This window comes from Marmota monax, unplaced genomic scaffold (assembly GCF_021218885.2).
Source record: "Marmota monax isolate L192 unplaced genomic scaffold, Marmota_monax_Labrador192_F-V1.1 WCK01_AAM20220418_F8-fsc00615, whole genome shotgun sequence".
In the NCBI taxonomy this organism is placed as follows: domain Eukaryota; kingdom Metazoa; phylum Chordata; class Mammalia; order Rodentia; family Sciuridae; genus Marmota; species Marmota monax.
In genome coordinates this window covers 61,045-81,945 of record NW_026695016.1, presented here as the reverse complement: position 1 = coordinate 81,945, position 20,901 = coordinate 61,045, and the positions used below count along the sequence as shown (strand labels likewise).

Sequence of the window (20,901 nt, the reverse complement as noted above, 5' to 3'; positions counted from 1 at the left end):
ATTTTTTACTCAGCAATATTAGGATTAATATTTATTAGGATTTGTTCACTTTCTTAGAAAGATCTGTAGTATATTTGTTGCCACAGCTATGTTATATTCTACTGAGAGAATATTCTACACTTTAATATCCATTTCTCATTTGTGACACTTGGATGCATGCTCTTTTCACTATCACCAGTGCTATTTCATATGGCTCCTCCATTTGCTTTGTGTATAGCAAGCATTTGTGACAGTGAAGGGTGGAGTCTGACTCCATTTTCTCCTGTTTGACTGCTTTTCCATGTTTATGGTTTCAAGCCCCACCTCTTACTCTTCCCTTTCTGACCCACATCTGGACGAGTCCATGAGGAAACCAGCCTTCTCCATCCCTTGGTGCAGGTAGGAAATTCAAGGCACAGATGAAAAAGTTAATCCCAACTGCCGCAGGATTGGACTATCCTCAGGATGAATTGGAATTGGAAAAAAACAATCTTTAATATCTATAGCTAAAACATACCAGGTTTTTGGCAAAGCAGACAATTGGGGAATCCCTGATTGAGCAGGTCCCATAATAACCATCTCATTATTAATGGCTCTTACATCTTGTAATAATCTCCATTTACCAGATTTCTTTTTAATGACAAAAATGGGAGTATTATGGGGAGATATGGAAGGTTGTATATGTCCCTCTGCTAATTGTTGTTTGACCAGGTCATGGGCTACTTGTATCTTTTCTTTAGTCAGGGGCCACTTAGGAACCCACACTGGTCTTTTTGATTTCCAAGTAATTTTGATTGTCTCAGTGGCCCTTTCTGAAAACCCTATCCATGTATATTTATTTCTTGATCTATGTGAATTGGTGCTGTTATACCTTGTTGTTGTTCTCTTAATCTTTTTTCTTTCCTAAAGCCTTGTTTAGCCCTAGTAGTAGGCACGTTAGGATTGATGATATTTGTTAATGACAAACCCAATTGATCTAGGACATCTCGTCCCCATAAATTTATAGGAAGATGATCCAATACATATGGCTGTATAGTTCCTTCACATCCTTCAGGATCCTTTCAATCTAATACCATTGCACTTCTATGGGGATTAGTTGCCACTCCTAGGCCTTGAAGAGTTTGAGTGGCTTGTTGTAATGGCTAATGTTTTGGCCATTCTTGACGAGATATGATGTTAAGGTCAGCTCCTATGTCCAGTAGCCCATTAAATTCATGTCCTTGGATATTTAGTTTTAGCATTGGGTGAGAATCTAAATTTAAAGACAGCATAGCGCAATGCACACCTGTGGAGCCTAATCCCCTGGAACCTCTTTCTATAGTACGACTGGAAAATTTATCATGCAGGCTGGGTATTATTAATAACTGTGCTAGTCTATCTCCTGGTGAAATTACTGATATACCTCTTGGAGAACTAGCTATAATTTTTATTTCACCTTCATAATCAGGATCAATTACCCCAGAACTTATCTTAAGTCCTTTTAGAGTAGAAGAGCTGCGTCCCAATAATAAGCCTACTGTTCCTTGGGGAAGAGGTCATTTTACTCCTGTGGGAATGATTTGAACTCCCAACTCTGAAGTTAGTACTGCTCTGGCGGAGGCGCAGATATCCAACCCTGTGCTCCCTCTAGTTTGTCTGATGAGGGATTTAATGGATAATGTGTTCTGGGCACTACACTGATGGTGTTGCTGGGTTCCTCCATTGCCCCATATATTTGTGGTTGTGGGCCCCGGAGCATTGGGTCCCCCAGTTCTTTTTTTGGCAATGGAGCCTGATGCCTTTCTCCATGATATCGTGGGTAAACACTTTGTCCTTGTCCATTTTTTGATAATGAAATACCCTCTATGGTGGTTTGAGAATGGCATTCATTAGCCCAATGTCTCCCTCCTTGGCATCGTGGGCAAACACCCGGTATTCTATTCCTTTGATACCTAGCTTTGTTAAACTCTCCTCCTATGGGGCAGCTCCTTTTAAAATGTCCTGTTTGTTCACAATTGTAGCATGTTTTTGGCCTGGCATCTAAAGCCTGTTGTACTGCAGTTGCCAAGACTTGCCCTTGTTCATTAATGTCTCTACATAATTTAATATATGTGTTTAAATCTTCATGTCTCCATGGTATAATGACCTCTCTGCAGCAACGATTTGCTTGGTCATAAGCCAGTTGTTTTATAAATGGCATTGCTTTTTCTGTATCTCCAAAAATTCTGGAAGCTGTTTGAATAAGCCTATCTACAAATTAAGCGTAAGGTTCATTATTTCCTTGTATTACCTTAGATAATTGTCCTTGTAAATCTCCATGCCCCTGTAAAGTTTTCCATGTCCTAACTGCATCTACAGCAATTTGTGTGTATACACCAGAATCATATTCAATTTGTTGCCGTTGACCCTCATAAGGTTCTTTTCCTAACAACATATCTAGATTTCTTTGAGGGTAACCGGCTGCTGCATTTCGCCTAGCTGTCTCTGTGCAAAATTCCTCATTGTCAACCTTCCATAACAAATATTGTCCTCCATTTAGCACAGATTGACACATCTTAGCCCAATCTGATGGCGTCATGTCCAAGTTGGTAATGGATTCGACCATGCTCACAGTGAAGGGTGCTTGCGGACCATAGGTTGTTACAGCCTCCTTTAATTGCTTCACTGTTTTGAAATCTAAAGCACGGTGAATTTGTTGCCCTCCTGCCTGCTCAAGTATAGGCTAATCTTTGAGGTCCTGCCTCAGGATTCCGTCCATCAATTACGGCTGTTGAGGGCCACTCAGCTGTAGATGGAGCTGTTGGTTGAATTACACCCTCTGGTGATAGAACAGAGTTTTTAGCAGCCTCCTGTTGTAGCTCCCCCCGATGGTTGTTTTTTAAATTTTCTTCCTTTAAATTTTCCTCTGTCTGACTAGCTTGAGAGACCTTCTCTTTTGCTTGACCTAACATGTTTTCTACCAGTCTGGACCTCTAACAATTTACATAACAGTCTTTTGGTTTTTTTTTTTTTCTTTCTAATTTCTAATCTACTATAAAGGTAACACAACCCAATAAGATAATGTAAAACAAAACCGAAACAGAATGAAACAAAAATGGAACAAAAAATCATTGTATCAATTTTCTCTTTCTCAGGGCTGAACAACTTCAAACCTTGAGCCAACCATTTTTCCCAGTTTGCCTGAGAAAGTTCTAAGGATAGGCAGCTTGAAACAAAAACAAAATAAATCAAAACAAGAACACATTGTTTTTTGAAATGGTCACCCATTCTGTCACCTTCCCTCAGGGGTGAGCAATTTTACTCACCTCCAAGCTTCAGGCGTCCCCCGCACGGGCCACCAATTGCTGCAGTCTGGCTGGGCACAAAATCACGAGCCACTCAAGCAGGAACAAACTTTTTTTTGAAACTGCCGCCAATGCCCCTTACACTCCCAGGAAAAAACTGCCAACCGACATATGCGGCATTCTCCCAGACCCCAACAGGAAGTCCCTCCTCCGGAATTCCCTCCTACTGCACTTCCCCAACCAATGGGAACTCTCCAGGGGTCCCTTAGCAGGCCAAGGTAGACAGCAGGGGTCTAATATCCATAAGAATGCAGATCTTAACATAATCATATCATCTCAATGGCTTGCTGGCTTCACCTATCAACCAAAAATGCCATGCATCATACTACTTGGCTATGGATTTTAGCACCCAACCCCAGCCCAAGACACCATGTAAACCCTAATTCTCCTTATCCTTCCCTTAATGCAATTTGCACTAGCTTGAAACCTTCCTTGCTCTCTCCAGAAAGCCTACTTCCTCACCCTCTTGTAAGTAGGTGGCATCACCAGTTTTCATGTCCAGACCAAATTCTGAGTGGAAGTGCACTCTGTCTCTGGAGACTGCAACACCTGTCTTTTGGGCTGTAGATGGCCATGAACTCTCTGTACTGTATTGCTGCTTTAGTTAGAGCCTCCCTACAAGTTGCACCATTTCCTCCTGCATCTGACAAGTTCCACTGAGCCTCCACTATAGATTTAACTCTTCTAAGGCAGAGTTCATATTTGACATTTAGGGCAGGGGGCCCTCCTTACAAAGGTCCTAGGTCTTGTCTCAGTTGGACATATTTGCACATTACTTTGAATGTCTTGATTCTAGCAGTCCTAAAAGCAGGTTGCTCAATAGTACTCTTCCAAAGTCCTGTATTTGTGACAAGAAAAGGTTCTTGATCCTCAATATCATAAGAAAAAACATTCATGGCATCCTATGATATGGCCTGAGGTTAATTCAACCCTGATCATGCAGGAGGTCACTAGCTATGAGGTGAGGTGTCATGGAGGAAGATACTTGTAAATGTGAATAGTGTCAATGCTCCTGAATCATAAGAAGGAAATGTGGAAGAGGAAGAAAGAGGGAGAGGGAGATAAACCTGAATACAAAAGGAAGAAATTAAAAATGAAAATAGTAACCTACAATTAAACACTACTGGAAATCTAATTTTTATTAAAAGAATTATTGCACCAAAAAAAAAAAAAAGAAAGAAAGAAAGAAGAAAAGAAAAGAAACGGAGGGGCTGGGGTGGTGGCTAAGTGTACAGCACTTGCCTAGCATGTGTGAGGCCCTGGGTGTAATCCTCAGCATCACATGAAAATAAATAAATTAAAGAAAGGTATTTTATCCAGTTACAAATAACTAATTAAATAAGAAAGGGAACTGATTTACTTTTGAGCCTCTGAAACACAGGCTCTGAATAACTGCACCATCTGTTGAAATGCACCAATTGGAAACATTCATGCTTTTAGCCAATAACTGAGACTTGAGTAGAATAGCTATATATAGGGAATCACACTAAATTAAAAAAAAGGTAGCACCTATTATCTCAGAGAAAATTACTGAAGCATAAAATAGAGAATAAGTATCTTGCATTTTAATAATTAGAATTAATCATTGCCTTACCCAATTACCCATAGTCAGCATACATTTTTTCCTAAAGTATGTAATGAACACATTGACCATATGAGTAATAAATCAGAATTAAATTATGGTTATGATTTTGGCATATATAAATCAACCTGAGAAATGCACATCATTGTCCAGTTGTCCCAGTTAAAACAGTTGATATTGTGTAATGTAAATAAAATATAGTCTTCAAGGGTGATCCCCAGTGTCCAATATGTCCTGTTACTAAACTTGGAAAGGCTATTGGAGCCTTAATGCCATAGCTCTACCCATTAACTCTCTTGTACACAAAATTAGGAAAATTACTCTCCCATCAATCAAAATAATAATTATTTTGCTGCTATAGGTTTGGTGAATACATTCTATTCCATCTTATCTCAACATCCCCTCAGCTATCTTTTTCCATTGTGTTTACAGGGACACAACATATCTGCTAACCTCAGGGTCCCTCAATGAATTGTTATCACACACCATGTTTGTCAGGCAAGACCTTTTTTTATTGGTTGTTCAAAACAATACAATGCTCTTGACATATCATATTTCATACTTTAGATTCAAGTGGGTTATGAATTCCCATTTTTACCCTATATACAGATTGCAGAATCACATCGGTTACACATCCACATTTTTACATAATGCCATATTAGTAATTGTTGTATTCTGCTACCTTTCCTATCCTCTACTATTCCCCCTCCCCTCCCATCTTCTCTCTCTATCCCATCTGCTGTAATTTAATTCTCTCCCTTGTTTTTTTCCATTTCCCCTCAAAACCTGTTATATGTAATTTTGTATAACAATGAGGGTCTCCCTCCATTACCATGCAATTTCCCTTTTCTCTCTCTTTCCCTCCCACCTCATGTCTCTGTTTAATGTTAATCTTTTCTTCCTGTACTTCCTCCCTGCTCTGTTCTTAGTTGCTCTCATTATATCAAAGAAGACATTTGGTATTTGTTTTTTAGGGATTGGCTAGCTTCACTAAGTATAATCTGCTCTAGTGGCATCCATTTCCCTGCAAATTCTATGATTTTGACATTTTTTAGTGCTGCGTAATGCTCTATGGTGTATAAATGCCACATTTTTTTTATCCATTCATCTATTGAAGGGCATCTGGGTTGGTTCCACAGTCTAGCAATTGTGAATTGTGCTGCTATGAACATCAATTTGGCAGTATCCCTGTAGTACGCACTTTTAAGGTCTTCAGGGAATAGTCTGAGAAGGGCAATAGCTGGGTCAAATGGTGGATCCATTCCCAGCTTTCCCAGGAATATCCATACTGCTTTCCAAATTGTCTGAACCAATTTGCAGTCCCACCAGAAATGTACAAGAGTACCCCTTTCCCCACATCCTCACCAGCACATGTTTTTGTTTGACTTCATAATGGCTGCCAATCTTACTGGAGTGAGATGGTATCTTACGGTGGTTTTGATTTGCATTTCTCTGACTGCTAGAGATGATGAGCATTTTTTCATGTACTTGTTGATTGATTGTATGTCCTCCTCTGAGAAGTGTCTGTTCAGGTCCTTGGCCCATTTGTTGATTGGGTTATTTGTTATCTTATTGTTTAATTTTTTGAGTTCTTTGTATACTCTGGATATTAGGGCTCTATCTGAATTGTGAGGAGTAAAAATGTGTTCCCAGGATATAGGCTCCCTATTTACCTCTCTTATTGTTTCTCTTGCTGAGAAAAAAACTTTTTAGTTTGAGTAAGTCCCATTTGTTGATTCTATTTATTAACTCTTGTGCTATGGGCATCCGATTAAGGAATTTGGAGCCTGACCCCACAATATGTAGATCGGAGCCAACTTTTTCTTCTAAAAGTCACAGAGTCTCTGATTTGATATCAAGTTCTTTGATCCATTTTGAGTTAACTTTTGTGCATGGCGAGAGAAAGGGATTCAGTTTCATTTTGTTGCATATGGATTTCCAGTTTTCCCAGCACCGTTTGTTGAAGATGCTATCCTTCCTCCATTGCATGCTTTTAGCCCCTTTATCAAATATAAGAAAGTTATAGTTTTGTGGATTGGTCTCTGTGTCCTTTATTCTATACCATTGGTCCACCCGCCTGTTTTGGTACCAGTACCATGCATTTTTCTTACTATTGCTCTGTAAAATAGTTTGAAATCTGGTATCGCTATACCGCCTGATTCACACTTCCTGCTTAGAATTGCTTTTGCTATTCTGGGTCTTTTGTTTTTGCATATGAATTTCATTAATGCTTTTTCTATTTCTACAAGAAATGCCATTGGGATTTTGATTGGCATTGCATTAAACCTATAAAGAACTTTGGGTAATATTGCCATTTTGATGATGTTAGTTCTTCCTATCCATGAACAGGGTATAGTTTTCCACCTTCTAAGGTCTTCTTCTATTTCTCTCTTTAGTATTCTGTAGTTTTCATTATATAAACCTTTCACCTCTTTTGTTAGGTTGATTCCCAAGTATTTTATTTTTTTGAGGATATTGTGAATGGGGTGGTTGTCCTCAATTCCATTTCAGAAGATTTGTCACTGATATACAGGAATGCATTTGATTTATGCGTGTTGATTTTATATCCTGCCACTTTGCTGAATTCATTTATTAGCTCTAGTAGTTTCTTTGTTGACTCTTTTGGGTCTGTTAGATATAGTATCATATCATCTGCAAACAGTGATAATTTAAGTTCTTCTTTTCCTATTTTTATGCCTTTAATTTCTTTTGTCTGTCTAATTGCTCTGACTAGTATTTCGAGAACTAAATTGAATAGAAGTGGTGAGAGAGGACATCCCTGTCTTGTTCCAGTTTTTAGAGGGAATGACTTCAGTTTTTCTCCATTCAGGAGGATGCTAGCCTGAGGCTTAGCATATATAGCTTTTACAATGTTGAGTTAAGTTCCTGTTATCCCTAGTTTTTCTGGTGTTTTGAACATAAAGGGATGCTGTACTTTGTCGAATGCTTTTTCTGCATCTATCGAGATGATCATGTGGTTCTTATCTTTAAGTCTATTGATGTGGTGAATAACATTTATTGATTTCTGTATATTGAACCAGCCTTGAATCCCAGGGATGCATCCTACTTGATCATGGTGCACAATTTTTTTGATGTGCTTTTGTATTGGATTCTCCAGGATTTTATTGAGGATTTTTGCATCTAAATTCATTAGCGATATTGGTCTGTAGTTTTCTTTCTTTGAAGTGTCTTTGTCTGGTTTTGGGTTCAGGGTGATGTTGGCCTCATAGAATAAATTTGGAAGAGCTCTTTCTTTTTCTATTTTTTGAAATAACTTGAAAAGTATTGGTATTAATTTTTCTTTGAAGGTTTTGTAAAACTCCGCTGTATATCCATCTGGTCCAGGACTTTTCTTGGTTGGTAGTCTTTTGATGTCTGTGATGAAAAATCAGCTGTTAACCTTATTGGTTTACCCCTGATTGTAATCTGCCTCCTTTCTCTCGTAGCTTTTTAATATTCTCTCCTTGTTCTTTATGTTGGATATCTTCATAATTATGTGTCTTGGAGTTGGCCTATTATGGTTTTGTATGTTTGGGGTCCTGTAGGCTTCCAGGATTTGGCAATCCATTCCATCTTTCATATCTGGGAAGTTTTCTAAGATTATTTCATTCAATAGATTGTTCATTCCTTTGGTTTGAACCTCTACACCTTCTTCTATCCCAATGACTCTCAAGTTTGGTTTTTTTTATGACATCCCATATTTCTTGGATGGATTGCTTGTGATTTCTTAGGATCCTTACTGTGTAGACTATATTCTTTTCAAGTTGATAAACTTTGTCTTCATTATCTGATGTTCTGAATTCTATTTGATCTAGTCTATTTGTAATATTCTCATTTGAGTTTTTAATTTGGTTTATGGTTTCCTGCATTTCTAGGATTACTGTTTGATTTTTTTTTAAAATCTCTATCTCCTGGTAGAGCTCATTCTTTGCCATTTGAATTTGCTTATGAAATTCGTTTTCAAAGTATACTTTCATTGTTTGGACTTGCTGTCGAAAGTCTTCTCTAAGATTCCGTTTCATCTGAGTTAGGTATGCCTTGAGATCTTTCTCTGTCCATTTTTCTGATGCCTCTAGGTTCTCCTGTGAATTTAAGTTGTCCTGCATTTTTTGTAATCCTTTTTTCCCTTGTTTTTTCATGGTGCTCATGTTACTTTCCAACTCTGACTGCTGTGCTTCTGTTTTCTCCTTTAAATTTGTTTTGGTTTTTATAGTTCCAATATCTCTCCTTTGTGTTGGGAGACAATGTTTAGAGATGTTGGATTTAATTTTGATTTAAGGTAAATTCATTAGTTTCATTAAAGGCCTACAAATTTTGATGGCATATAGAGAACTGAGGTTTGAACTTAGGATTTTATGTTGAGGTCGGGCAATTTGATGGTATGGAGGTTAGTATATGTTAGCTTCTTTGGGGGGTTGCTCAAATGCAGGTGGATATTAACAAGAGAATAGACAGGAGTACTTGGGGGTAGTTAAGGGCTTAGGCGGACTATAGACTGATTCATAGTATTTATCTATTTGCATTTAGTAAGTTGTATGTAATCTGGGTGGTCATGCTTAAGAGGAAAGATGGGGAAAAGGTAAGGAAGCAAACCAAGAAAGAGAGAGGGACAGAGGAAAGAAAGAGAAAAGAATAGAAAAGAAAAAGAAATGATAAAATAATAATAATAATAATAATAATAATAAAATGCAGTAAAATAAAAATTTCAATTAAAAAATAATTTAAAAAATTAAAATTAAAAAATTTGAAAATTTAAAAAAGAAAGAAAAAGAAGGGGCACTGTTAGGCTTCTATTTTCTTCGCATCCAGTAGGTAGTGCTGTGCCTTCTGGGCCAAGATTTTGCCCTCCAGCTATAGGAAACAATCCGTGTGAGGCCACTCACTCCTCCCCCCCCCCCCAGTGTCTCTCAAAACCTGTTAGCTTAGGTTTATTCCTGGTTTCTAGTCACCTCGCTTCTCCTGCCAGCCAGGCCTTTCCCAGTGTGATACCTCTCTGCACTGAGGTTTCTCAAAGAGCTCTGCCATTACATCATCATGATGACTGTCTCATTGCAGGGATTCATTTGACACACTCACTTAAGACATGAAAATACACATTCAATAATTAGCTCATGAAAAAAGGGTAGATCCTAGTTTCACACAGCACCAAGCCCCAACTGCTTGGCTAAATTCCTTAAAATTATTTGGTAAACCAATGGTTGCTCCTTTCCTGACACTGTGATAAAGCAGTAACATCACTTAGGATTTTGTTTAGGTTACCGGGCTTCCATTGCTTATTTACAAGTTTTGCTTAAGCTTATATGTGCTGTTACTTAAACTAAGCCTATTTTGAGTGAGGCTTTCTCCAACAATAGTCTCAGCTACCATATAGTGGTGCTCTGGCTAGTGCTCCTAGAGTCCTTCAATGAAGGGGCTCTGGAAACCTCCTTTCATATACTCTGTATTATTTGGACCATCCTGATGGTGGTGAATTATCTGTGAGCTACTAATGTGAAAAGCCTCTCTTCTCAGCCCTGTGTTATATACTATCAGAGCAGCAACTACTGCCACTTTCTGGATTCTGGTGGAACCAGTAAATCTCTCAGTGCTTGATGTGTGTGTGATCCTCCTGACCCTGCTACCCATTATGCATAGGATCACAGAAGCAGGAACATACAATTGTGGCACAGTCACCAAGCCTCTTGCTACAGGATGCAGCCCAACTTGGGCCCTGGGATATTCCCTCTATAAGAGGGAATTCCATTCTGTGTTTAATCCCTTGCCATATGCCACATGCTAGAGGGTGTCACCCCTCCCTCAATATTCTTGGGTAGCTTCAGAGTTCATCCTTTGAGACAAACCGAATGAGCAGCAGCTGGAGGTTGCATTCTTAATAAATTGTATCTTGTCTATTGCATGCAATAGAGCTCAGTGGAGAACTTCTGTTTTTCAACCCTTAATCAAAATGTCATTGATAACAGGTCAATAAATTTGGCCAAAACTTCAGGAACTTTGGTTCTATATACGCTGACCAAAAACCAGACATATCTATACACTTTATAAATTTGTTGTCCTTTGAAAATAGTCTGGCCATCTGGCCTAGTTAATAACCCAATTCGCTCTTCAAGGATCCTCCCATGGGATAAAGAACTCTTGAGAATCTCTAGTTTCACTGAGATGGATTAAATAAAGTGAGCTTTTTATATTTTACTTAGAGACAGGGTGTCACTAAGTTGCGTAGGGCTTCTCTAACTTGATGAGGCTGGCTTTGAACTTGTGATCCTCCTGCCTCAGCCTCCTGAACCACTGGGATTACATGCATGCACCACTGTGTCCAGCAATATTAAGTTCTTAAATTTGGTGTTCAATGAACTGCAACCTCTTTTACCATTTTCAGACTTCTTAGAGCATCATAACACCTCACTCAAATAAGATCAAAATCACATTAAGTAGAACCTGGCACATTTTGATCATGTGTCAAACCTAAGGGAGTATTATAATAAAGATGGGGCTCCATTACTTCAATATATGAGTGCTGAAAACTTTTAAGCCTCAGTTTTCCTTCATCTTGTGCTCCATAGCTAGGCAAGCTCACAAAATCTCAGTGCTCCCTCCTTTGATGGTAGTGGGACCTTTGATCCATAACTGAGAATCTTTGCCAGTATTCCAGCCCTAAGCATTATGAACAGCCCAAGCCAACCTCTTTGCCCTATTCTCTCCAGTTATGCTTGGCCACACTAAGAAAATTTTCCCTGCTCTCCCAGAAAGCCCATTTTTCAGGTAAGTAAAAAATCCAACTTTACCAGCTAAACAAATACCAATCTTGGCTCTAAATAGAGAATGGAGATTATTTCATTGTTTTGCTCTAAAACATAAAACAGCTAGGGTCTAAGTTCAGCTAATCAACATGTGTAATTAGTATTTAATTTTTCTTTTATTTTAATTTCCCTGAATACTAATAAGATGCCAAGTATCTCCATTTATTTTTATAGGTCATAGATCTTTCCTCTTCTAAGAAATGGTTGTTTATGTTTCTATTGGGGTATGATTTTTCTTATACATTTCTACATGTTCTCTACAAATACTGAATAGTTCTTTAGCATTGTTACATGTGTTATTATATCTCCTTCCAGTGTCTGGTGGGTGATCACTTTCTTTAATATGTCTGAATGACAGGAGTGCTTCATTTTATATGGTTGAATTTATAATTTTATACTGCATGTAGCAGTTTTTGGCACTCAAATCTAGGGCAGAAAGGCAGTCACTTATATTTTTATAAGAGAATATATTTTTATAAGAGAAGACTCCAGTTTCATCAGAAGAGAGAAATGTGGATTCTTCTGGGTATGGCAAGAGCATTGGGTCAGTCTTGAGAATTTCAGAATTATTGGAACTTTGTGAGGAAGATCTGGAAGAAATTCTTTATAATCTTGAATTTGGATGAGATGTACCAGACATTGCTTCTAAAATTCCTTCCATATTTTTAAATTCTTCATAATTTGCCACAGGAATAGATATTAATGTATTTTGAACATTTAGTTTTTAGTGATAGGTGGACAAAATACCTTTATTTTGTTTTTTTAGTGGTGCTGAGGATGAAACCCAGTTCCTCATGCATGCCAGGGGATCACTATACCACTGAGCCACAATGTCAGCCTTAATATTAAAGTATTATGAGTGCTGAAATGCAACCAATGGAAGTAGAGAATCCAAATCATGCTTTAACAAGCCACTTTTGTCAAATTGACATGCTTATTATTATGGCAAATGTGTTTTCTACTTTATATTTTTTTCTTCTTTATTCTCTCAAGGTTCTGAGACTCCCCTTCAAAAAGAATTGGAAGTATGTCCTCAGTGACCTCTATCAAGGAGACAGACTTGCCTCACCTTTAAGTTTAAGTAACAATGCAAATCATTTAATGAAAACACTATCAAAACTAAATTATTCGTAAAACAGAGAAAGCAGAAGGTGGAAGTCCTTCCCCAGCAGTTGAAAAAGGAAAAATTCCAAATATTTCAATGATTGAAGAAATCAATCTTCAATAATAAAAAATTATAAGCAATAAAAATGATAAAAAATCTCAAAAATTTATAAAAAAGAAAGACTCATCTTCTATGTTAGCTACAGTTAAAGAAGAAGTCTTGGGTGTTTCCATAGGGGTTTTGGAGAATGCTGACACTGACAGATTTTCTGATGAAGCAAATAGAAATTTTAACCAAAAAACTGAGACTGAACAGAATAAAGAGACACAAAGTCATGAGGGTATATTGCCTGAGGAGAGGAGTCTATTGTAGAATCTGATTCAGATGGTGATTTCAACATGTCCAGCCACAGTGAGCTGGAAAATGCACTTGAAAACGAGCCTTGTACACCATTGATGATCTTATCCATAGCAATATAATGACATAGCAGAAGGACTCCTTTGAAATGTAAGATAGTCAGAGTATAGCGGGAGAAGCTTTTCATATTCCACCCACTTATGAGCTAGGTTTCACCAAGTCCAAAAGAGATCATCTGCTATGTACTTGTGAGCCAGTGTTCTGATAGCAGTGGTTTTGCCAAAATTCCACTGAGAGTCTCTCCCGTAATTATCCTAAGGTCCATGGGTCCCTGCAAGCCATGGGGGATAGTGCTGATAGTTATGACAGTGAGACAACAGTCACATCATTTGGTGAGGACCTTGTTACACCAATAGTGCAAGACCAACCTTATTTCCATGAGTCAGAGGAGGAGTCTCTTACCCGTCTTCAGAAAGGAAGAGCCAAGGCAGAAACAGTTGCTGAATGTGGGACTATTGAGAATACAGGAAATATGCAGTCCATCTGTAGTCCAGAGGGTCACATTGCTGAAAGTTCCAAAACAGAAGAGTATTTGTCTTCAGCTCAGACAGTAGAGCTCATGAGGGAAACAAGTGGTGAAAGTGATGTGGATAAAGAAGTGAATGTGAATTTGCAAAGTTCAACACACACTGTATTCTGAAACTACTGGCTTCCATTGAAGCAAAATGCAGTGATACAAGCTCTGAAAATACAGTGGAGCCTCCTCCTTTTGTGGACAGATTTAATACCGCTTTGCAAAGAGCTCCAATGAAGGTTTGTACCCTGTTAATCAGAGTAGGGCATAGCCTGATAAAATCAAAAGATCTTTTAAAAACAAAGATACTTGCTTGCAAAAGCTGGCTATCCTCTAAGAAGATCTCAGTCTTTACCAACAACTTTATTGAGCCCAGTAAGGGTTGTGTCCTCTGTCAATGCCCAGTTGTCTCCAGGGAAAGAGACCACCTTCTTTCACCTAATAAATACACACCTGAAAAGGAACAGGAAGGGGATAAAGGCCTGACTGAGCATGACAGTCTTTGGTTAAATCTACAATGTTCATCTCTCCATCATCTGTGAAGAAAGAAGAACCCACCCAGAGTGAGGAGACCAGTTTGGAGGTATGCCATCATGGAAGGACTCCTGCCTGTTCACAGTTCATTCCAGCACAGATGTCTCAGTCCACCTCTCCACTCAGTCTGTCCACTCTCAGGGACAGGAAAGGCCCCTGTGTGAGCACATGAGAACTCTGAGCACACATAGTGTTTCCAACATCTCAGGTACCACCTTTGCCTCCCCTATCAGGTGTCCTTACTCACACAGATATGCTGCCTACCCTTACTGAGTGTGCTCTGTGAATCCTCCTTCTATCATAGAAATTCAGTTTCAAAGATTGTTGCACGATATCAGAAACTCACTGCAAAATCTTTCATGGTACCCTATGATGAGAGGACCTGATTTTGCTGCTCTTCCATGTAGTACTTAGAATCATCTGTTCTACTTCTTTATGAAAATACTTTTCAGGAGCTTCAAGTAATGAGGCAAAGCCTGAATTTGTTTAGAATACAAATGATGGATTTAGAGTTAGCATTGCTGCATCATTAAACCAAGGTTTTTCACCACATGACTGAAGAGGAAAGATATGAAGTTGATCAGCTGCAGAGTTGAGATTTTTCATTCTGAATGGAACTTCAGGACTGCTTGTTGGACCTAGATCGACAATTTCAGGCAGTGCAGGTATCTTTTCCTTTCCACTCCTCAGCACTTGTGGAAATGTGTGGCAGTAGAAGCATTGATAACTTGTCATTTCCTTCTCTGCTTTATGTAATGGAACCAATCACTGAACTTATATGAGAACAGTCATAGTTGAAGTCTGAATTGGGCCTGGAACTTGGAGGAAATGGGATATGAACTCTCTCCTGGAGAAAGTTCAGAATCAGTTTTCTCCTACTCAACATCAAATGCTGGGGGGGCTGCCCTAAACAGAGCTGAGCATGCCCCCACAGCCTAAAGTAATGGGGGTGTAGAATTGGCATCACACACAGTGCGAGGCAGTTGGGCCTCACCTTCTCTTGGCAAGGAAGTGCAGCTCTGGTATTGGGCTATGCACCTGTGTTTACTGTAACACAATCCTTTGCCTTATTTGGGTGGATACCTCCATGCAGATACCTCCAGAGTTGGAGAGTTCTGAAGAAGTTGGAGCAGCCCAAGAAGAAACCTCATGGATTGTAGGACCTAACTCTGAAGTGGAAGAAGGGTCTGGAAAACTCCCTCTAATGCCTGAGGAAATGCACAGAAATGTGTAGCAAATCATCTGGGAGATGAAGGAGTCAATTATTGGGGAATTCAGAAGGGAAATTGTAAGTTGACTTAGCAGCAGTATCTTCAAGTACAATATCTAATCCTAAGCAAGATAGTCATTAAGTGGAGTTTTTAGGTTGGCATGGATCCTGTGGTTATGATTATTTGAGTTACCAATTATATACACTGGTGGAGGTGTTATCTGTACTTAAGAAGATACTATCTGCTCAGATGGGCTATTGTATACAATGTGGAATGTGTATTTTCCCTACACATATCTTTTCAAAAAATATACATAGAAACTAGGCACTTTGCTGATTATTTTTTAATCTCTCAATACCGTAGCAATTTGGAAAAGCCTAATATTTACTTGTATGTTGATATTTTTCCAATTGATTTCCTATGTAGAATTAATTATAAAACTTGAAGACTTCCAGACATAACCAATTTATAAATAACATACTTCTTCAGACTAGCTTCTTACAACACTGACCTCTATGAGGTATTTACTGTGCAATAACTGATTTATTTTAATAGAGCTTGAAGCAGCCAGTGATTTTCCTTTCATTGCTGTTAATTAGTGTCACTTCCAAGAAAACAAACTGTTGTAAAAATTGCTCTTAATTATTGAGGAGGCTACTGATAGCAATAGGTTAGAATTACCTACAACTGCTCAGTGTTCTTACACTGTAAACCTCATTGATTTACCCCAAACAAATGTAATTTTATTACAGCTTACATATTATTTTTCTTTTGGAAATATTCCTTATGTTAAATGCTATGTACTTTTGCATTGTCCGGACTTCTAATAAGGAGATGTTTCTTCTTCTGTGTTTTATACTACATCATAGAGTATTGTCAAAATAATGGGGCCTCCAACTTGAATGGATAGAAATGAATAAGCTGGTTTCTTGTATTTTCCAAATGGAAATAATTTAGATGTGTTCTCATCATATATAAATTATTTGAATTCAGTTTTAGCAAGTTGAAACTCTTTGTTTTTATGAGAAAAAAAGGAAAATGTTTGGCTTTATTTGTGGTAAATAAATGTGAAAAATAACAACAACAATAACAAAGAATCTGCACATGAAGTGGGTGCCCAGAACCTACTCAGTCCATCTAGAAGCATTTGCAGTGGAAAATGGAGGGGCCTGACTCAGTGTACTCATGCTTGCTCATCCACATCTGCTGGAAGGTAGACAGTGAGGCCAGGATGGAGTTGCCAATCCCCACAGAGTACTTGTGCTCAGGGGGAACAATAATCTTGATCTTAATGGTGCTGGATGCCAGGCAGTGATCTTCTGCATCCTGTCAGTGATGCCTGGATATATGGTGGTGCCACCATACAGCATAGTGTTGGCATAGTGGTCATTGCAGATATTAATATCACACTTCATGATGGAGTTGAAAGAGGTCTTGTGGATGCCAGAGGATTCTGTACCCAGTAAAGAGGGCTGGAAGAGGTACTCTGGACACTCATTACCAATGCTGATCATCTGCCTGTGGGGCAGCTCATAACTCTTCACAGGGAGGAAGAGGATGAAGCAGTGGCCAACTCCTGCTTGAAGTCCAGGGCGACATAGCACAGCTTTTCCTTAATGTAACACATGATCTCCCGTTCTGCTGTGGTAGTGAAGCTATAGCTATAGTCTGTCAGAATCTTCATGAGGTAGTCTGTAAGGTCCTGGCCAGCCAGGTCCAGACACAGGATGGTATGGAGAAGAGCATAGCCCTCACAGATGGGCACAATGGGGTGACCCAATTACCAGAGTCCATAACAATGCCAATGGTGCACCCAGAGGCATACAGGGACAGCACGAACTGGATGGCCACATATATGCCAGTGTGTTGAAGGTCTCTAACATGATCTGAATCATCTTCTCTCTGTTGGCCTTGAGGTTCAGGGGGGCCTTGGTCAACGGTGCTGTTGAAACACTAGGTGCTCCTCATGGGCCATACACAGCTCATAGTTGAAGGTGTGGTGCCAGATGTTCTCCATATCATCCCAGTTGGTGACAATGCTGTGCTCCATGAGGTACTTCAGGGTCATGATGCTGAGTTTGCTCTGGGCCTGTCCACCATCATACCCTGGTGGTGGGGACACCCGATGATGGAAGGGAACAGAGCCCTGGGGGTGTAAATGCCAGCAAAGCCAGTTTTGCACATGACGGAGCAATTGTCAGTGATGAGCTTAGTGATTTCTTCTTCCCTTGCAATTGCAAAGCTGCAGGAGGACATGGAGCTTGGGAGAGTCCATGAACAAGATAATGCATTCTCACTGTTCTGCTATTGTATATGTTACACGTATACGTAACATATATACATAATAGCATTGCTATCGACGTTTGTATGTTAATAACATACTGACATATTCATAATCTGCTTTTTGAATCTTAGAATTTTTAACTATAGACAAAACTTTTACTTGTATTGTTATGAAGTAAAATTGAAGTAAACCAACCACATAAAGTACCCAGTTTACAAGTATCCTTTATTATATCTCCTTTGGCATTATTTTTTCTTTGCTCAGAAATGCTCTCCATGTTCAGTCCAAGAGTGAATTTCATCATCCAGGACCCCAGAAAGACTCTCAGTTAATCACAGTTGGTCCTCCATAGCCACAGATCTTATGTTCTGTATTCTACCTATAGTAAATCAAAAAAATATATATTTTTAAAAATTGCATCTTTACTGAACAGATAGAGATTATTTTGTCTTTATTCTCTAAATAATACAACAACCATTCACATAATATTCACAATGTCTTAAGTATTTTATGCAATCTAGAGATGATGATAAAATATATGGGAGGATGTATAGGCTATATGCACATTCTACACTACTTGAATAGACTTTAAGCTTCTGGTATTTTCAGAGTTGGGGGTTCTGGAACCAATCCCCTGAGGATATACATATATGAATACATTTTAACAGGGCATGGAATAATAGCAAAAGATGTGTGCCCTTTTACCTAAAGACCTCACATGCTGTAAGTTTAGTTGTAATGCAGAAGTGTTTGTATTTTCTTGGAAAAAGCAAATGAAACTGTGAGATAACATGCACACAAATGCTTTGCTGCTTCCACTGCAACACCTAAGAGACAACACAGCATGGCTCTGGCTTAGTACACCCTCCCAACACAGTTGCACGATGTGAATATAAGAGTCACTATTTCAAAAGCTTACAGCTTTTTCCATTGTTTTTCCCTCATAAGAATTTAAATGAAAATTAAAAGATTATATAAATGAAAAGACTGTGACTTTGGTCATAGTAGACATTTCAGAACCAAAAGATAACAATAATAACATGACAGCAGTTTTAATTCAGTGTCAGGAGTCTAGCACAGATATTCGACAGAACTGAATGTGAGAGTATATTCCAGGTAAGTGAGGTATGTGTCAGAGAAACAGGTAACTTTTGGAAGATGCACCCCCCCAATGGTAAAAAATTTGATACATTAATTGAATCTGGAATGAATATTTTTGAATTATTTTTACTTAGACACTTAAAATATAATCCAACAATTATAGTTTTTCATTTTATCTAAATAAGTTCACAACATATTTCCACAGAAAATATGGCACATGTATGTTTATAGCAAATTTCTTCATAATTGCTAAGAATTGGGAGAAACCAAAATGTCATTCAGTAGATTTATGTATAAACAAACCATAGTGCATCCATGTAACAGAATATCATCCAATATTAAATGTCAAAAAATAAACAGTTAACAAAAAGACATGGAACAACCTTAAATGAAAATTGTAAAGTAAATGAAACCAATTTAAAACCATATATACTGTGTAATTCTAGTTGTCCTTCATTCAGGAAAAGATAAAATTGTGGATACAATAAAAACAGCCCTGAGCAGAAAGGTCTCAGGGGCAGGTGGAGTGATGAATAGCTGGGGAACAGGATTTTAAGGTGATGAAACCATACCATATGATACTTAAATGAGGAATACATGTCATTATCCTTTTGTCAAACTCATAGGACAAAAGAGTGAACCCTACTGCAAGCTTGGTTTATTAGGAATGTATAAATACTGGCTAATCAATGACAACAAATGCCCCACACTAGTGTAAGTAGGGGAACCTGGAGGTTTTGAAAGAGGCATAAGGCAATTCTATTCTTTGCATTCAGTATTTCTGTAAATGCACAATTACTCAAAAATAATCTTTACTTATAAAGTATTAGCCAAGGATGTTGAAGATTTATATCAAACTATTCATGCAAGTTTCAGAAATTTAAAAATCAAATATTAGTAATGACTTAGGAGACAGGGTGTGAGCTTGTGCGCTAAAGGGCATGAGGATTCAAGTTCTAAATGTGACTTTGGTATTGGTGGTGTATAAAAAACTATTGCATTCTACTCTCTAAATGGATGAATTTTTGTAGTATGTGAATCATATCTCAATCTGATAAAAAATCAAAAGGCCTGGTTCTGTGCTGTTAACTTGAATGATTAGCATTTAATAGCTTTATTTTGCTGTAATGCATAATGTGTAATCTGAGATCCTCACATCTGATTTTTTACTAGAAAGACAATAATGGTTTAAAATATAAAGTCTGGAATAAACATCAGTCTTTAACAGAGTTTAGTGAAGGTTCAGGGGAATTCTAGAAGCTAGGGCCAGGAGGCATAAAAATGTTTCCCTTCTAGATGACTGTTAGAATATCAGACCAATATTATCTAATATCAGTAGTTGTGACATAGAAAGAGTATAAAATGTGAATTTGGAGTAAAGTTTTAAGCATTTGTTTTTTAGTACAAGCAGTTCCAAGGACTGGGGTCATAGCTCAGTGGCACAGCATTTTCCTAGCATATATGAGGTCTTGGTTAGATTCCTAGCATCACACATAAACACACAAAAAGTTAAAAGACCTCCCTTTCCCCAATTCACATGCACAGAAAGGCTAAAGTGTACAGCATCCTTCATCAAGCAGCCAACTTCACTGAAGGCAATAAAAAAGATGAATTCCCCAACTCTGTAATTAGTACCAAGTCTAAGATCCTAAGATATTTGACCTAAATTTGAAGCACCTCCTGTGCATGGCTTTAGACTCTGAGTTTTGAGCACCAACCAATTATTTGGACTTTTAAAGAAATAGCCTTTGGCAGTAATGTCACCAGGGGGAGACAATCTTCATTATCTCAAAGGGCAGTTTTTATATCTTAGCCTTTATTATAATTTATGCCAAAGGTATTTAACCACCTAACAATATAGAAAGTACATTTAGATATTTGTGTTATTTTTCCATCAGATTAACAAAATACTTGAGATAATTGAATTGTGAAGAAAACCATTTTGTTTTGGCTTACAATTTCAGTCTCCTGTCCATGATCAAGTGTATGCATTGCCTTTCTGGTGTGGGTGACCAATGGCAATAATGGGAGCTCATGCTGGAGCAAAGTTGCTC

General features: G+C 38.2%; 2 pseudogenes; one reads left to right on the top strand and one right to left on the bottom strand.

The window, feature by feature from the left end:
• Positions 1 to 2,534: 2,534 nt before the first annotated feature.
• Positions 2,535 to 15,603, top strand: LOC124081412 (protein ITPRID2-like; annotated as a pseudogene).
• A 996-nt stretch (positions 15,604 to 16,599) lies between these two features.
• On the bottom strand, positions 16,600 to 17,691 carry LOC124081415 (actin, cytoplasmic 3-like; annotated as a pseudogene).
• Positions 17,692 to 20,901: the final 3,210 nt, after the last annotated feature.